This window comes from Triticum dicoccoides, chromosome 7A (genome assembly GCF_002162155.2).
Source record: "Triticum dicoccoides isolate Atlit2015 ecotype Zavitan chromosome 7A, WEW_v2.0, whole genome shotgun sequence".
Lineage (NCBI taxonomy): Eukaryota > Viridiplantae > Streptophyta > Magnoliopsida > Poales > Poaceae > Triticum > Triticum dicoccoides.
This window is the reverse complement of record NC_041392.1, coordinates 150,361,596-150,371,569: the sequence shown is the minus strand read 5'-3', so window position 1 is coordinate 150,371,569 and position 9,974 is coordinate 150,361,596.

Sequence of the window (9,974 nt, the reverse complement as noted above, 5' to 3'; positions counted from 1 at the left end):
ATTGAAGCTGAGCAAGGACGATGTTGGGGATTCCGTGGATGTCATGTACTACCAAAGCATCATCGAAGGTTTGCGGTATCTGACCCACACAAGGCCAGATGTAAGCTTCGCTGTAGACTCTAAGGAGGTTCTTGGAGGCCCCTGCTGCAAATCACTATGCGGTGGTGAAGAACCTGCTTTGTTACATAGCAGTGACGCTGGAGCACGGATGTGCGTTCAAGCGCGGGAAGGGCAAGCTGAAGCTAACAGGGTACAGTGATTCAGATCATGTCAGGGACATCGTCGATCGGAAGAGCACGACGGGCACCATCTTCTTCCTCGATGAGAACCCTATAAGATGGTAGTCGCAAAAGCAACGAGTGGTGGCCATCTCTTCATGCGAGGCCGAGTACATTGCAACCACCACAGCTGTGTGTCAAGGGATTTGGCTGGCATGGCTGCTCGATGAGATGCTAAACAAGGAGACAGTGCCGTCGAAGCTGTTCATCGACAACAAATCAGCGATCTCTCTGTCGAAGAATCCCGTCTTCCATGACCGGAGCAAGCACATTGAAATCAGGTTCCACTTCATCCGGGAGTGCATGGAGGGAGGGAAGATCGACATCGACTACATTCAAACCAGTGATCAGCTCACTGATGTTCTGAAAAAGGGACTTGGACGTCTGGCGTTTCAAGAGCTGAGGAGGAGGATCGGCATGACTGGAGTTCTTAGGAAATAAATCAGCAATGACAAGATTAGGGGGTGATTTGTTGACAACTTAATCTAGTCATTGGTAGCAGTAGTTAATTTCCATTTTTCAGTTAAATTCAGTTAGGCATGTGTCGCGGCTGTGAGTGCCGTGCATGTAGGGCTAGGACCCGGTCTTGGTGCTCGTGGTATGGCACGGGCGTGAGCCAGATCATGGCGCCGAGGTAGGATCTCTACTGGCCACCGTTTCTTCCTTGTACCAGAAAAAATAGCGAATGAGAAAGTCAGAAAAATCGCAAGATTTTACGCGACGCCAAACACCAGTGTTCATCTCTATCAGAGCGAGTGTCAGAGAGCGAATTCTGATAGCTGCTGCCTACAACCCAGCTCAGGATGTACTTCACTGCCATTGTAGCGCATCCGGCAGTATTTTGGCAATTCTAGAGCTTTGGTTTCTCCTTCGCGGAGTGCAGCTACAAGCGGGCGTGGAGGATACTATTTTGTGGAAACACACGGCCTGTGGGAGGTGTTGGGGAACATAGTAATTTCAAAAAAATTCCTACGCACACGCAAGATCATGGTGATGCATAGCAATGAGAGGGGAGAGTGTTGTCTACGTACCCTCGTAGACCGAAGCGGAAGTGTTATATCAACGCAGTTGATGTAGTCGAACGTCTTCACGATCCGACCGATCCAAGCATCGAAAGCACGGCACCTCCGAGTTCTGCACACGTATGGCTCGGTGACGTCCTCGCCTTCTCGATCCAGCAAGAGGGGCGGAGTAGTAGATGAGTTCCGGCAGCACGACGGTGTGGTGACGGTGTTGGTGAAGAACAATCTTCACAGGGCTTCGCCTAAGCACTACGAAAACTATGACGGAGGATAAACTAGAGGAGACGGGGTTTCCGGCACACGGCTTGGTGTTTCTTGATGTGTCTTGGGTGCTAGCCCTACCCCTCTATTTATATGTTGAGCCTTGGGGTCGAAACTTGGAGTAAAAGCCTCCACAAAGTCAGTTTCACCCGAAAGGCAAGAGTCCTTCTCGGATTCCAGGGCCAGACGCCAGGGTTCCCGGCGTCTGGACCCAGACGCCAGGGACCCTGGCGTCTATCCCCTGGACTCCGCAAAACTTCCTTTTGCGCTTTCCAAAAACCTCGTGGGCTTTCCCCTTTGGCCCAGATAAAGTGTTCTCGTGCCCAAACATTTCGGGAAACATCCGGAACCCCTTCCGGTGAATTCCAGAACCCTTCCGGAGATCAAACACTACTATCCACATATCAATCTTTACTTCCGGACCATTCCGGAGTTCCTCATCATATCTGTGATCTCATCCAAAACTCCGAACAACATTCGGTCACCAACATACATAACTCATAGTACTATATCGTCAATGAACGTTAAGCGTGCGGACCCTACGGGTTCGAGAACTATGTATACATGACCGAGGCACCTCTCTTGTCAATAACCAGTAGCGGGACCTGGATGCCCATATTGGCTACTACATATTCTACGAAGATCTTTATCGGTCAGACCGCATAACAACATACGTTGTTCCCTTTGTCATCGGTATGTTACTTCCCCAAGATTCGATCGTCGGTATCTCAATACCTAGTTCAATCTCGTTACCGGCAAGTCTCTTTTCTCGTTCCGTAATACATCATCCCGCAACTAACTCATTAGTTGCAATGCTTGCAAGCCTTAGGTGATGTGCATTACCGAGAGGGCCCAGAGATACCTCTCCGACAATCGGAGTGACAAATCCTAATCTCGAAATACGCCAACCCAACAAGTACCTTCGGAGACACCTGTAGAGCACCTTTATAATCACCCAGTTATGTTGGGACCCAACGTTTGGTAGCACATAAAGTGTTCCTCCGGTAAACGGGAGTTGCATAATCTCATAGTCATAGGAACATGTATAAGTCATGAAGAAAGCAATAGCAACATACTAAACGATCGGGTGCTAAGCTAACGGAATGGGTCATGTCAATCACATCATTCTCCTAATGATGTGATCCCATTAATCAAATGACAACTCATGTCTATGGCTAGGAAACTTAACCATCTTTGATCAATGAGCTAGTCAAGTAGAGGCATACTAGTGACACTCTGTTTGTCTATGTATTCACACATGTATTATGTTTTCGGTTAATACAATTCTAGCATGAATAATAAACATTTATCATGATATAAGGAAATAAATAATAACTTTATTATTGCCTCTAGGGCATATTTCCTTCAGTCTCCCACTTGCACTAGAGTCAAAAATCTAGATTACACAGTAATGATTCTAACACCCATGGAGCCTTGGTGTTGATCATGTTTTGCTCGTGGAAGAGGCTTAGTCAACGGGTCTGCAACATTCAGATCCGTATGTATCTTGCAAATTTCTATGTCTCCCACCTGGACTAGATCCCGGATGGAATTGAAGCGTCTCTTGATGTGCTTGGTTCTCTTGTGAAATCTGGATTCCTTCACTAAGGCAATTGCTCCAGTATTGTCACAAAAGATTTTCATTGGACCCGATGCACTAGGTATGACACCTAGATCGGATATGAACTCCTTCATCCAGACTCCTTCATTTGCTGCTTCCGAAGCAGCTATGTACTCCGCTTCACGTGTAGATCCCGCCACGACGCTTTGTTTAGAACTGCACCAACTGACAGCTCCACCGTTTAATGTAAACACGTACCCGGTTTGCGATTTAGAATCATCCGGATTAGTGTCAAAGCTTGCATCAACATAACCGTTTACGATGAGCTCTTTGTCCCCTCCATATACGAGAAACATATCCTTAGTCCTTTTCAGGTACTTCAGGATGTTCTTGACCGCTGTCCAGTGATCCACTCCTGGATTACTTTGGTACCTCCCTGCTAAACTTATAGCAAGGCACACATCAGGTCTGGTACACAGCATTGCATACATGATAGAGCCTATGGCTGAAGCATAGGGAACATCTTTCATTTTCTCTCTATCTTCTGTAGTGGTCAGGCATTGAGTCTTACTCAACTTCACACCTTGTAACACAGGCAAGAACCCTTTCTTTGCTTGATCCATTTTGAACTTCTTCAAAACTTTGTCAAGGTATGTGCTTTGTGAAAGTCCAATTAAGCGTCTTGATCTATCTCTATAGATCTTAATGCCCAATATGTAAGCAGCTTCACCGAGGTCTTTCATTGAAAAACTTTTATTCAAGTATCCCTTTATGCTATCCAGAAATTCTATATCATTTCCGATTAGTAATATGTCATCCACATATAATATCAGAAATGCTACAGAGCTCCCACTCACTTTCTTGTAAATACAGGCTTCTCCAAAAGTCTGTACAAAACCAAATGCTTTGATCACACTATCAAAGCGTTTATTCCAACTCCGAGAGGCTTGCACCAGTCCATAAATGGATCGCTGGAGCTTGCACACTTTGTTAGCTCCCTTTGGATCGACAAAACCTTCCAGTTGCATCATATTCAACTCTTCTTCCAGAAATCCATTCAAGAATGCAGTTTTGACATCCATCTGCCAAATTTCATAATCGTAAAATGCGGCAATCGCTAACATGATTCGGACAGACTTAAGCATCGCTACGGGTGAGAAGGTCTCATCGTAGTCAATCCCTTGAACTTGTCGAAAACCTTTCGCAACAAGTCGAGCTTTGTAGACAGTAACATTACCGTCAGCGTCAGTCTTCTTCTTGAAGATCCATTTATTCTCAATTGCTTGCCGATCATCGGGCAAGTCAACCAAAGTCCACACTTTGTTCTCATACATGGATCCCATCTCAGATTTCATGGCTTCAAGCCATTTTGCGGAATCTGGGCTCACCATCACTTCTTCATAGTTCGTAGGTTCATCATGATCTAGTAGCATGACTTCCAGAACAGGATTACCGTACCACTCTGGTGCGGATCTTACTCTGTTTGATCTATGAGGTTCAGTAGTAACTTGATCTGAAGTTCCATGATCATCATCATTAACTTCCTCCCTAATTGGTGTAGGTGTCACGGAAACCGGTTTCTGTGATGTACTACTTTCCAATAAGGGAGCAGGTACAGTTACCTCATCAAGTTCTACTTTCCTCCCACTCACTTCTTTCAAGAGAAACTCCTTCTCTAGAAAGGATCCATTCTTAGCAACGAATGCCTTGCATTCGGATCTGTGATAGAAGGTGTTCCCAACAGTCTCCTTTGGGTATCCTATGAAGACACATTTCTCCGATTTGGGTTCGAGCTTATCAGGTTGAAGCTTTTCACATAAGCATCGCAGCCCCAAACTTTAAGAAACAACAACTTTGGTTTCTTGCCAAACCACAGTTCATAAGGCGTCGTCTCAACGGATTTTGATGGTGCCCTATTTAACGTGAATGCGGCCGTCTCTAAAGCATAACCCCAAAACGATAGCGGTAAATCTGTAAGAGACATCATAGATCGCACCATATCAAGTAAAGTACGATTACGACGTTCGGACACACCATTACGCTGTGGTGTTCCAGGTGGCATGAGTTGCAAAACTATTCCGCATTGTTTCAAATGTAGACCAAACTCGTAACTCAAATATTCTCCTCCACGATCAGATCGTAGAAACTTTATTTTCTTGTTATGATGATTTTCAACTTCACTCTGAAATTCTTTGAACTTTTCAAATGCTTCAGACTTATGTTTCATTAAGTAGATATATCCATACCTGCTTAAATCATCTGTGAAGGTGAGAAAATAACGATATCCGCCACGAGCCTCGACATTCATCGAACCACATACATCTGGATGTATGATTTCCAACAAATTTCTTGCTCTCTCCATAGCACCGGAGAACGGTGTTTTAGTCATCTTGCCCATGAGGCACGGTTCGCAAGTACCAAGTGATTCATAATCAAGTGGTTCCAAAAGTCCATCAGTATGGAGTTTCTTCATGCGCTTTACACCGATATGACCTAAACGGCAGTGCCACAAATAAGTTGCACTATCATTATCAACTCTGCATCTTTTGGCTTCAACATTATGAATATGTGTATCACTACTATCGAGATTCATCAAAAATAGACCACTCTTCAAGGGTGCATGACCATAAAAGATATTACTCATATAAATAGAACAACCATTATTCTCTGATTTAAATGAATAACCGTCTCGCATCAAACAAGATCCAGATATAATGTTCATGCTCAACGCTGGCACCAAATAACAATTATTTAGGTCTAATACTAATCCCGAAGGTAGATGTAGAGGTAGCGTGCCGACCGCGATCACATCGACTTTGGAACCATTTCCCACACGCATCGTCACCTCGTCCTTTGCCAGTGTTCGCTTAATCCGTAGTCCCTGTTTCGAGTTGCAAATATTAGCAACAGAACCAGTATCAAATACCCAGGTGCTACTGCGAGCTCTAGTAAGGTATACATCAATAACATGTATATCACATATACTTTTGTTCACCTTGCCATCCTTCTTATCCGCCAAATACTTGGGGCAGTTCCGCTTCCAGTGACCAGTCTGCTTGCAGTAGAAGCACTCAGTTTCAGGCTTAGGTCCAGACTTGGGTTTCTTCTCCTGAGCAGCAACTTGCTTGTTGTTCTTCTTGAAGTTCCCCTTCTTCTTCCCTTTGCCCTTTTTCTTGAAACTAGTGGTCTTGTTGACCATCAACACTTGATGCTCCTTCTTGATTTCTACCTCCGCAGCCTTTAGCATTGCGAAGAGCTCGGGAATTGTCTTATCCATCCCTTGCATATTATAGTTCATCACGAAGCTCTTGTAGCTTGGTGGAAGTGATTGGAGAATTCTGTCAATGACGCTATCATCCGGAAGATTAACTCCCAGTTGAATCAAGTGATTACAATACCCAGACATCTTGAGTATATGCTCACTGACAGAACTATTCTCCTCCATCTTGCAGCTATAGAATTTATTGGAGACTTCATATCTCTCAATCCGGGCATTCTACTGGAATATTAACTTCAATTCCTGGAACATCTCATATGCCCCATGACGTTCAAAACGTCGTTGAAGTCCCGGTTCTAAGCCGTAAAGCATGGCACATTGAACTATCAAGTAGTCATCAGCTTTGCTCTGCCAGACGTTCTTAACGTCTTCAGTTGCATCAGCAGCAGGCCTGGCACCCAGCGGTGCTTCCAGGACGTAACTTTTCTGTGCAGCAATGAGGATAATCCTCAAGTTACGGACCCAGTCCGTGTAATTGCTACCATCATCTTTCAACTTTGCTTTCTCAAGGAATGCATTAAAATTCAACGGAACAACAGCACGGGCCATCTATCTACAATCAACATAAATAAGCAAGATACTATCAGGGACTAAGTTCATGATAAATTTAAGTTCAATTAATCATATTACTTAAGAACTCCCACTTAGATAGACATCCCTCTAATCTTCTAAGTGATCACGTGATCCAAATCAACTAAACCATAACCGATCATCACGTGAAATGTAGTTTTCAATGGTGAACATCACTATGTTGATCATATCTACTATATGATTCACGCTCGACCTTTCGGTCTCAGTGTTCCGAGGCCATATCTGCATATGCTAGGCTCGTCAAGTTTAACCTGAGTATTCCGCGTGTGCAAAAACTGGCTTGCACCCATTGTAGATGGACGTAGAGCTTATCACACCCGATCATCACGTGGTGTCTGGGCACGACGAACTTTGGCAACGGTGCATACTCAGGGAGAACACTTTTATCTTGAAATTTAGTGAGAGATCATCTTATAATGCTACCGTCAATCAAAGCAAGATAAGATGCATAAAAAATAAACATCACATGCAATCAATATAAGTGATATGATATGGCCATCATCATCTTGTGCTTGTGATCTCCATCTCCAAAGCACCGTCATGATCACCATCGTCACCGGCGCGACGCCTTGATCTCCATCGTAGCATCGTTGTCGTCTCGCCAATCTTATGCTTCTACGACTATCGCTACCGCTTAGTGATAAAGTAAAGCATTACAGGGCGATTGCATTGCATACAATAAAATGACAACCATATGGCTCCTACCAGTTGTCGATAACTCGGTTACAAAACATGATCATCTCATACAATAAAATTTAGCATCATGCCTTGACCATATCACATCACAACATGCCCTGCAAAAACAAGTTAGACGTCCTCTACTTTGTTTGTTGCAAGTTTTACGTGGCTGCTACGGGCTTAAGCAAGAACCAATCTTACCTACGCATCAAAACCACAATGATAGTTTGTCAAGTTGGTGTTGTTTTAACCTTCGCAAGGACCGGGCGTAGCCACACTCGATTCAACTAAAGTTGGAGAAACTGACACCCGCCAGCCACCTGTGTGCAAAGCACAGCGGTAGAACCAGTCTCGCGTAAGCGTACACGTAATGTCGGTCCGGGCCGCTTCATCCAACAGTACTGCCGAACCAAAGTATGACATGCTGGTAAGCAGTATGACTTATATCGCCCACAACTCACTTGTGTTCTACTCGTGCATATAACATCAAACCATAAAACCTAGGCTCTGATACCACTGTTGGGGAACGTAGTAATTTCAAAAAAATTCCTACGCACATGCAAGATCTTGGTGATGCATAGCAACAAGAGGGGAGAGTGTTGTCTATGTACCCTCGTAGACCAAAGCGCAAGCGTTATATCAACGCGGTTGATGTAATCGAACGTCTTCACGATCCAACCGATCCAAGCATCGAAAGCACGGCACCTCCGAGTTCTGCACACGTACGGCTCGGTGACGTCCTCGCCTTCTTGATCCAGCAAGAGGGGCGAAGTAGTAGATGAGTTCCGGCAGCACGACGGTGTGGTGACGGTGTTGGTGAAGAACAATCTTCGCAGGGCTTCGCCTAAGCACTACGAAAACTATGACGGAGGATAAACTAGAGGAGACGGGGTTGCCGGCACACGGCTTGGTGTTTCTTGATGTGTCTTGGGTGCTAGCTCTACCCCTCTATTTATATGTTGAGCCTTGTGGTCGAAACTTGGAGTAAAAGCCTCCACAAAGTCGGTTTCACCCGAAAGGCAAGAGTCCTTCTCGGACTCCAGGGCCAGACGCCAGGGTTCCCGGCGTCTGGACCCAGACGCCAGGGACCCTGGCGTCTGGCCCCTGGACTCCGCAAAACTTCCTTTTGCACTTTCCAAAAACCTCGTGGGCTTTCCCCTTTGGCCCAGATAAAGTGTTCTCGTGCCCAAACATTTCGGGAAACATCCAGAACCCCTTCCGGTGAATTCCGGAACCCTTCCAGACATCAAACACTACTATCCACATATCAATCTTTACTTCCGGACCATTCCGGAGTTCCTCGTCATATCTGTGATCTCATCCAAAACTCCGAGCAACATTCGGTCACCAACATACATAACTCATAGTACTATATCGTCAACGAACGTTAAGCGTGCGGACCCTACGGGTTCGAGAACTATGTAGACATGACCGAGGCACCTCTCTTGTCAATAACCAATAGCGGGACCTGGATGCCCATATTGGCTCCTACATATTCTACGAAGATCTTTATCGGTCAGACCGCATAACAACATACGTTGTTCCCTTTGTCATCGGTATGTTACTTGCCCGAGATTCGATCGTCGGTATCTCAATACCTAGTTCAATCTCGTTACCGGCAAGTCTCTTTTCTCGTTCCGTAACACATCATCTCGCAACTAACTCATTAGTTGCAATGCTTGCAAGGCTTAGGTGATGTGCATTACCGAGAGGGCCCAGAGATACCTCTCCGACAATCGGAGTGACAAATCGTAATCTCGAAATACGCCAACCCAACAAGTACCTTCGGAGACACCTGTAGAGCACCTTTATAATCACCCAGTTACGTTGTGACATTTGGTAGAACACAAAGTGTTCCTCCGGTAAACGGGAGTTGCATAATCTCATAGTCATAGGAACATGTATAAGTCATGAAGAAAGCAATAGCAACATACTAAACGATCGGGTGCTAAGCTAACGGAATGGGTCATGTCAATCACATCATTCTCCTAATGATGTGATCCCATTAATCAAATGACAACTCATGTCTATGGCTAGGAAACTTAACCATCTTTGATCAATGAGCTAGTCAAGTAGAGGCATACTAGTGACACTCTGTTTGTCTATGTATTCACACATGTATTATGTTTCCGGTTAATACAATTCTAGCATGAATAATAAACATTTATCATGATATAAGGAAATAAATAATAACTTTATTATTGCCTCTAGGGCATATTTCCTTCAGGAGGTACTCTGCGTCTTTGGCTTATAACGTGCACTACTTGACCATCACCCGTTCTGCCATGTACAAGGTTGTCTGGAGA